The 7273-nt window shown below is 43.0% G+C and overlaps 1 pseudogene; it reads left to right on the plus strand.

Annotated features, from left to right (window-relative positions):
* Positions 1 to 651: 651 nt before the first annotated feature.
* On the plus strand, positions 652 to 1011 carry LOC129690835 (elongin-B-like; annotated as a pseudogene).
* Positions 1012 to 7273: the final 6262 nt, after the last annotated feature.

Consider the following 7273-nt stretch of genomic DNA (forward strand, 5'->3'; position numbering starts at 1 on the left):
AGAGTGGCAGATAGGGCCTTGCCTGCTCTCTGCTCCAGGGAGATTTTGAGAGTTATCATGTCAAACAGGAGAAATGTTTTTGACAATGTTAAGGGACGAGGGAAATTAACACTGTGGTCAACAGTGATGAACACGAATCATTTGGACTGCTCAGAAAAATATATTTGGTATCTTGGTGAAAATTCTAAGACATGTGGAAGTATATTCTATGTATAGAAGCTGAAGGAATGGGGCCGTTCTCAGCCTTGCTCAGTTATTCAGTTTGTGGCCCATCATCATGTTCTTCATGTAGCTAACCAGATTTCATAGCAAACTGACTCCTGAAGGAATCTGGCAAGTAAGACAGTACAATTTCATTTCTTGGGGGCTCCAGAGACGGTTCTTTTAACGCAATGCTTGCTACACAAATGCAAGGAGCTGAGTTTGATCCCCTAGAACCCCTGTAAAAAGCTGAGAGTGTATCTCAGGTCTACAATCTCAGCATTTGGGAGGCAGATTCCTGGAGCTTACTGGCCAGACAACGTAGCTAAATTGGTGATCTCTGAAAACTCATAGATCTTGTCTCAAAATATTTGGTTGAAAGGATTAATAAAGACACAAAAGGGGGGAAGGGGCGGAGCGCGGCCGCACAGGCCAGAAGCAGCCGCTGGGATGGACGTATTTCTCATGATCTGGTGTCAAAAGACCACCATCTTCACGGATGCCAAGGAATTGAGCACCGTGTTCGAGCTGAAACGCATCATCCAGGGCATCCTCAATCGGCCGCTGGAAGAGCAGCGGCTGTACAAGGATGACCAGCTCCTCGATGATGGAAAAGCTCTGGGCGAGTGTGGCTTCACTAGCCAGACAGCACGGCCACAGGCCCCCGCCACAGTGGGCCTGATCGTCTGAGCAGATGATGCCTTTGAAGCCCTGCGCATTGAGCCCTTCTCCAGCCCTCCAGAGCTTCCAGGTGTTATGAAGCCACAGGATTCAGGAGGAAGTGCCAATGAACAATTCAGTGCGAAGTAGACGGACACCAAGAGGAACGAGAGTCTTTTTGCTGTGGAGACTCCCATATAAAACAGCGTTCTTGTTCTTTGCTCTAGGAAGCCTGAGTCTTTGCACTGAGGGCGAGGACACTGTGACGCTCGCTCAGCAAATATGAGCAAGTGGTACTTATTGTTCCCTAAGGTCCCAGCTGTGTTTCTTAGAGTCTTTAGTTTTCATTTTCACCTGTGATGCCAGGATGTTTTGTCCATTTTATTATGAGTCCAACCCAGGTATTTCTTACTGTATGAAGCTGAGCAAAAACCTAATTTTAATGGTGAGCAATTCCCAATGAATCAAGGACTCACAGGAGCATAGCCAGCGTAGACTTGGGCTGATGATCAGTGTGGTCCAGGCCAGTCTCAGAAGCCCTCTTTCTAATTCTGCAGCAGAATTATAATCAAAAGAAACAGGCACTATAGAGTGTGGCGCTCTCTATCAGTGTGGTTCCCTGATGCGGTCATTTAGGTGCACTCTCAAAAAGGCACATGAGATCTACAAATACCATAGCATGGAGAGCAAAGAGGTTGCCTGGCAAACCACAATCTGCTGCCAAGACCACTACAAGCTGTTACTTGTTCCTTGTTGACTCTCCCAACATTCTCATTGCAACGAGAAAGTAATAAATCATTTGTTAGATGTCAGATGGTAGTGAGGTTTGTGTTTGTTTAACTAAGCCCATAAAAGTGGAGGGTTAATGTACAGCATCTGGAAGGCAAGGAATAGACTAATTGCTGAGGAGTCAGGAAGGAGTTGAGAAAAGAAGTCAGAGGTCAAGAGTGTACCAGGGACCGAGAATGAACAGTGGGGCTTTCCTTGCTATCTGCGGTTGAGGTGATGTTGGTCAAATACTAATGTCCCCTTCCTGCTAGGGCCTCTCTTGGTTAGAAGGGAAATCACTTATTAAAGGGACACACTTTGAACAGTGCCTTTGGGTTTCATACACACCTGAATTGTGCAGCAGTTACCACTTTAGAACAAACCTCCATCATATTACTACCACGATTTATGAAATACCTACTGTAGGCCAGCCACTGTAGTCTCTACTGCATGTTTTCTGTTGTTTTTTTCTTTTTCTTTTCTTTTTCTAGTAGTATTGTATCAGGTATGATACACTCTAATGTTTATATGTGGTACTTTAAAGCTTCCTGTTAGTTCTATGTAGCCATGGGTTCCATTATGGCACTTTCATACATGAATGTAGTGCGTGTTATCATATCCATGTCCTCCTGTTCCCTTCCCACTCCTGCTCATCTTCTTTTTCAACTAGTCCTTCTTTTACATTCATGTCTTTTTTGCACATATATTTTCTTCATCATTCTTAGCCTTAGTGTAGCTTTTATTATATTCATTTCAGAGATGACGAAGTCTTTTCCTCATATGACAGGGGAACTCAGGACCCACCTTTGGTTCTGTAGCCTAGCATTTTGCAATTGCATTCTAGAGGTGGAGTAAGACATCCATTTAAGATCTGTGTACAAGATAGATGCATTCTTTCTGCTCAGGGCTGGTCCCTGTCCTTTTGAGGTTAACAACAACCAATGTATTTCTTTACCACAAGTCCCTGGTTACCAAAGTCAGATGCAGAACCCTGGGCTGCCCTGAAATTTGATCTGGCCCACTGTGGGATCTTTCCTATACTTCTGTTCTTTGGTCTCACAGTTTACAGAAAACACTACATCAATCCAGTTTATGCTGGCTCGAGTTCTAAGAGAAAGTACATTGCCTGACATGCAGAGTGGAGAGAAGATAAGAAAGTTAGGTTAGCAACAAACTTTGTGAGAGTTTTGTTTTGCCACAAGGGCCCTAGCCACATGGTGCCTTAGAAGAACCCAAGTCCTGGAAATGAAGAGTGTTTTTAAGGGCATACAGTATTAATCACCCATATTCTGTAAAGAGGTTGAAAGTAAAGCTGAAAATGGCCTGCATGCTCATCTCTTCCCTTAGGGGTTGTTACAAACACACAGAGAATACCCAGTGGGATGGGCCAAGTGTCGGGGACTCCACATTTCTCTTCTATGCCAGCCAGTCACCTAGTCGTACTTCTAAGCTTGGGATTTTCCTGACTCCAAGCTAACGTTTTCCTGTGTTCCATTTTATTTTATTTTTCCTCCTTTATACTCTTGGGTCTCTGACTCATTCCGGCTTTAGAAGTTTCCATTCTTCCAAAAACTCTGCAAGTTTTAGGGACTTTTTTCCATTGGAATTTCCCTAGCGTCCATGCTGTTCTGAAAACTCATCAATTCTTCATTTGCTTCCAATGATGAGGAATGAAGCCCAGAGTTGAGAGCCTCAAATGAGCCTAGGTGAGTTTTCTTCATGGTTTCCCCTCAGAATTAAAATTTCTTGTATGTGTGTGTTTTGCTGTGTATACAGATACATGTGTTTGTGTATGAAGAGGTCAGAAGTCAAACTCAGGCCTTTCCTTAGGCACCTTTCACCTTTGACTCAGAGTCTTTTACTGGCCTATAACTCACCAGGTGAGAGATGCTCTTGTCTTCACTGCCTAGAACTGCAATTAAGCAGATGCCAAAACACCTAGCATTTTTTTGTTGGTTTGGGGGTGTCACAGTGTTATTGGCTTACTTATCTGTCCAACTCGTAGCATTTTTTCAATCTTGCGAGTCATGACTCAGTGAATAAAGAATTTGTCCTGAAAGCATAGAGACCTTGAACTCACCCACAAAAACTGCACAGGCATTGTGGCCATTTGTAATTCTAGAGGTTGAGAGAAAGAGATGGGGAATCTTTAGGAAAAGCTGGCTAGCTCAATTAGCTGGAACCTGGAAGCTCCAGGGTCAGCGAGAGACTGTGCCTAAGTAAATTCAGTGGGTAGTGACAAGGAAGACATTCAAAGTCAGCTCCAAGATAAATATATTCCACTGACAGAGGAGAAATACCTATCTCAAGGATTTTTCAGGGAAGGCAAAAATGACTCTAGATTTACCTGGCATTATATATTTTGTCCTACCTATTTATAACTTCCTCAAATCTGTGTTCTCTAGTACAAAAGAGTTCCAATCTCTGAACAATTAAATTACCCCTCAGTCTTATTTTACCTGCAATTCCAGCCCTTCAAAAATTCACATAAAATTGCCACTGCACAATGTACCTCATTCTTACCCTGTCGCCTTCTCTACCACCTGACACATTATAATGAGAATGTGCGTCTATGCTAGAAAGCATACCATTCTAAAAAGCAAAGTGGGAAGTTAGACCTCAGAATAAGATGAGGGTGAAGGGTCTAGAATGAAATGAGGGAGAACATAGGTAGTATGCACATATGCTCTGATTTTGGTCTATCTAGAATCTGAATCTAGACCCAGTAGGACTCAACACATGTTAGTTAAGATCTTGGGTATTCAGCTTCTGTGGTGGGAAAATGAGGATAACAGATCTCTTTTTGAGGTTTTGAAGTAGTACAGTGTTTAGTACATTGGCACCAGAAAAACCCTTTTGCCTGTCTTTTCCTTTATTTGGAGGAGAGTTCTCGAGGTCATAAAGAAGAAAAGAAAACTATTTGCTCCTCTTTCTGTGCCATTTATCTTCCCAGCATTGCCTTCTTAGTCATCCTTGCTTGCTGGATCAAGAATGATTTCAACTTCAAGAGTCAACCTCCTCATAGTGTCCATGCTAGTCCTGGCTAAGTCCTAAGGGTCCTTGGGCAGCACCGTGGACAAAACTGCTGAGCATGGGCCATGAACATTTGTTACTCTTTCATCGCCAGCCTTTGACTGGGGCTCCAAGTTTGTTTCCTGAATGAATTCCAATCACTTTGTAGAGACTGGACCCTCCTGTCAATACTGCCTCTAGACATCTAGGCCCAACATTTGCTTAACTTTCACTAACCCCTTCTTATGGCAGAACCCAAGTAGTGGTCTGGCCTTTAGAGATTATTCACCATCTTCATTATTTTAGCCTACTTCTACAGTTCCTTGTTTTGGAAGGCCTTGCCATCTGACTAATCACATTCCATGAGTGTGCTTTACTTATAGTGTTGATATAAAACGTCCTTTAAAAGGCTCATGTTCTGAAAGCTTGGACCTTAGCTGGTGGCTCCAGGCATTGCCATGTAATTTGATCATGAAAGCTGTGATATATTCAATGAATGAATCTTTTGATGGATTGTGTGGGTTGCATGTTGGGAGATGATGAAAACCAGAAGGTAGGGCCCAGTTGAAGAAGGTGTGTCAGGAGAGATATACCTTGTCCCAAAGTTTTCCTGCCTCTCCTTACCTTCTGGTCTTCCATGAGATGACCTGCTTTGTTCATACTGTGAATATGCCACATACAATGATGTAAAGTCCCAGAATTAATACAGCTAAGTGAGTATGGACCAAAATCTACAACCATGAGCCTAGATAAATGCTTTTCACCTGTAAATCATTTCACATGGGTATTTGCATACATAAGTGAGCCAATCTTAATAATATAGCATCAGTGATGAGCCAAGTAGAGTTGATGCTGACTTTTCGATGTCTATATAAATATAGCATCTATGCTTATGTTTATATCTCTGTGTGTATAAACACACACACACACACCACACCAACCCAGCTTCTGAACTCTTGTCTGAAGATCCTCTTTTACATTCTTCAGGTGAGAGTCAGGACCTTAATCTGCTGAGGAAGCCTGCCAACAAATGCCTTCTGCCACTCAGCTTTGGCTACCTTGGCAGCCTTGCTATCAGATTATGGCCTGATTGGAGGCACAATACTACAAGGTCACAGGAAAGTGTTCAGAATTTATTCCTGAAGCACCGACTGTTTCCAGGTCAAAACAAATCAAACCAAAACAACACTCCAGACCACTCTTAGTTCTACATCTTGGGTGAGAGTCTAGATACCACCTGTTTTGCTACCCTTGCCTATTTTTGAGCTTGTGTCTTGTTTCTTCATTACTTTCCAAAGTGAGCACATTCATTTTCCTTTCCATAAATCCTATACTTACATAAGGAGTGGGAGGTGTTTTTGTATCTAAAGATCCTGACTCAACAGATCCTGCCTAAATTGGTGCCCCTCAGCCCCAAGTTTGCTGCTGCCAACTATTGGATTAGCTGTTGAATGATGCTTGTGGCCTCCAGGAAGGACTAGGTTGTATTTCAAATGGCTTAGGAAAGAGAAAAACCCCAGGCAGACTAACTCCGCAGTCTTTCTTGAAAGCCTGAAGCATGCCTGTAACTGAGGACTGCTTTCATATTAGGAACAATTTTTTTTGTCATGGAATCAAATGAGCTATTAAGGCAGGAATAAGAACAGCAAGTAACAGCACAACAGTGTTCCACCTCTACTGATGTTGGTGTTTTGTGCCAGGATGTGGCTCAGTTGCTAGAGTGCTGGTCTAATATGCACAAGACCGTCAGTTTGATCCCAGCGCTGCAAAGCCACGCTGGTGGTGCTTTCCTATAAACTCAGCACTCCGTGGGTAGAGGCAGGAAGATCAGAAGTTCAAGGTCATCCTCAGCTATATGGCAGGTTCAAGACCAACCCAGACTATGTAAGACCATCTTCCCCCCTCCCCCCCAAAAAATAAAAGAAAAGAAAGAAAAAGAAAAACAACAACAACAAAAACAATAAAAGAGTGATGTTGCTCCCAGCTAGTGATTCATCCCCAAGTCAGAATCATCCACAAAGCAGTCCTCCACACGGAAGCCGGTCGGCCGAGGTGCCTGCCTAGCTTCGCTCTGCTTTTCATTTGGAAATAAGCCATTCTCTCCAGTTTTCCAAGCCTGTATGTCTGGCCACGCTCTTGGCCCACTATTTGGTCCAGCTTAGAAATTTTAACCTGCCTGAAAAACACTGTGGATGGATTTTCCAGGAATCCCAACCTAGACTTAAAAACAGTGTTTGATCTTGAGTAATACTTTCTTTTCTCCTTTTGCTCACTGTCATGCACAAAAGATATGTCAGTATGCTGGTGTGTGTGTGTGTGTGTGTGTGTGTGTGTGTGTGTGTATGTTTATGGCATTTGGAAACTGGAAAAGCAATTTCAGTTGATTCATGGTGGGGGCAGGAAAGTGCCTGCGTCTTTGGCTGGAAAGTTTTGCCCTTGGTCTGATTGTTCCCAGATGTGATGGGCAAACTCACTATTGATAATGTGGAAAAATTGGCAAAGTATTAGACAATGCAGTAGCGTGGACCCCTTATGGGGGCTAAATCTGGTTCCCAGACATCTGTGTTTCCTGCTTCCTTGTCAGTCACTCATGTTTTTAACCAATTTCTCACAACTTTATAGGTAATTGCTC

Source organism: Psammomys obesus, unplaced genomic scaffold, assembly GCF_907164565.1.
Source record: "Psammomys obesus unplaced genomic scaffold, mPsaObe1.curated_primary_1811, whole genome shotgun sequence".
Lineage (NCBI taxonomy): Eukaryota > Metazoa > Chordata > Mammalia > Rodentia > Muridae > Psammomys > Psammomys obesus.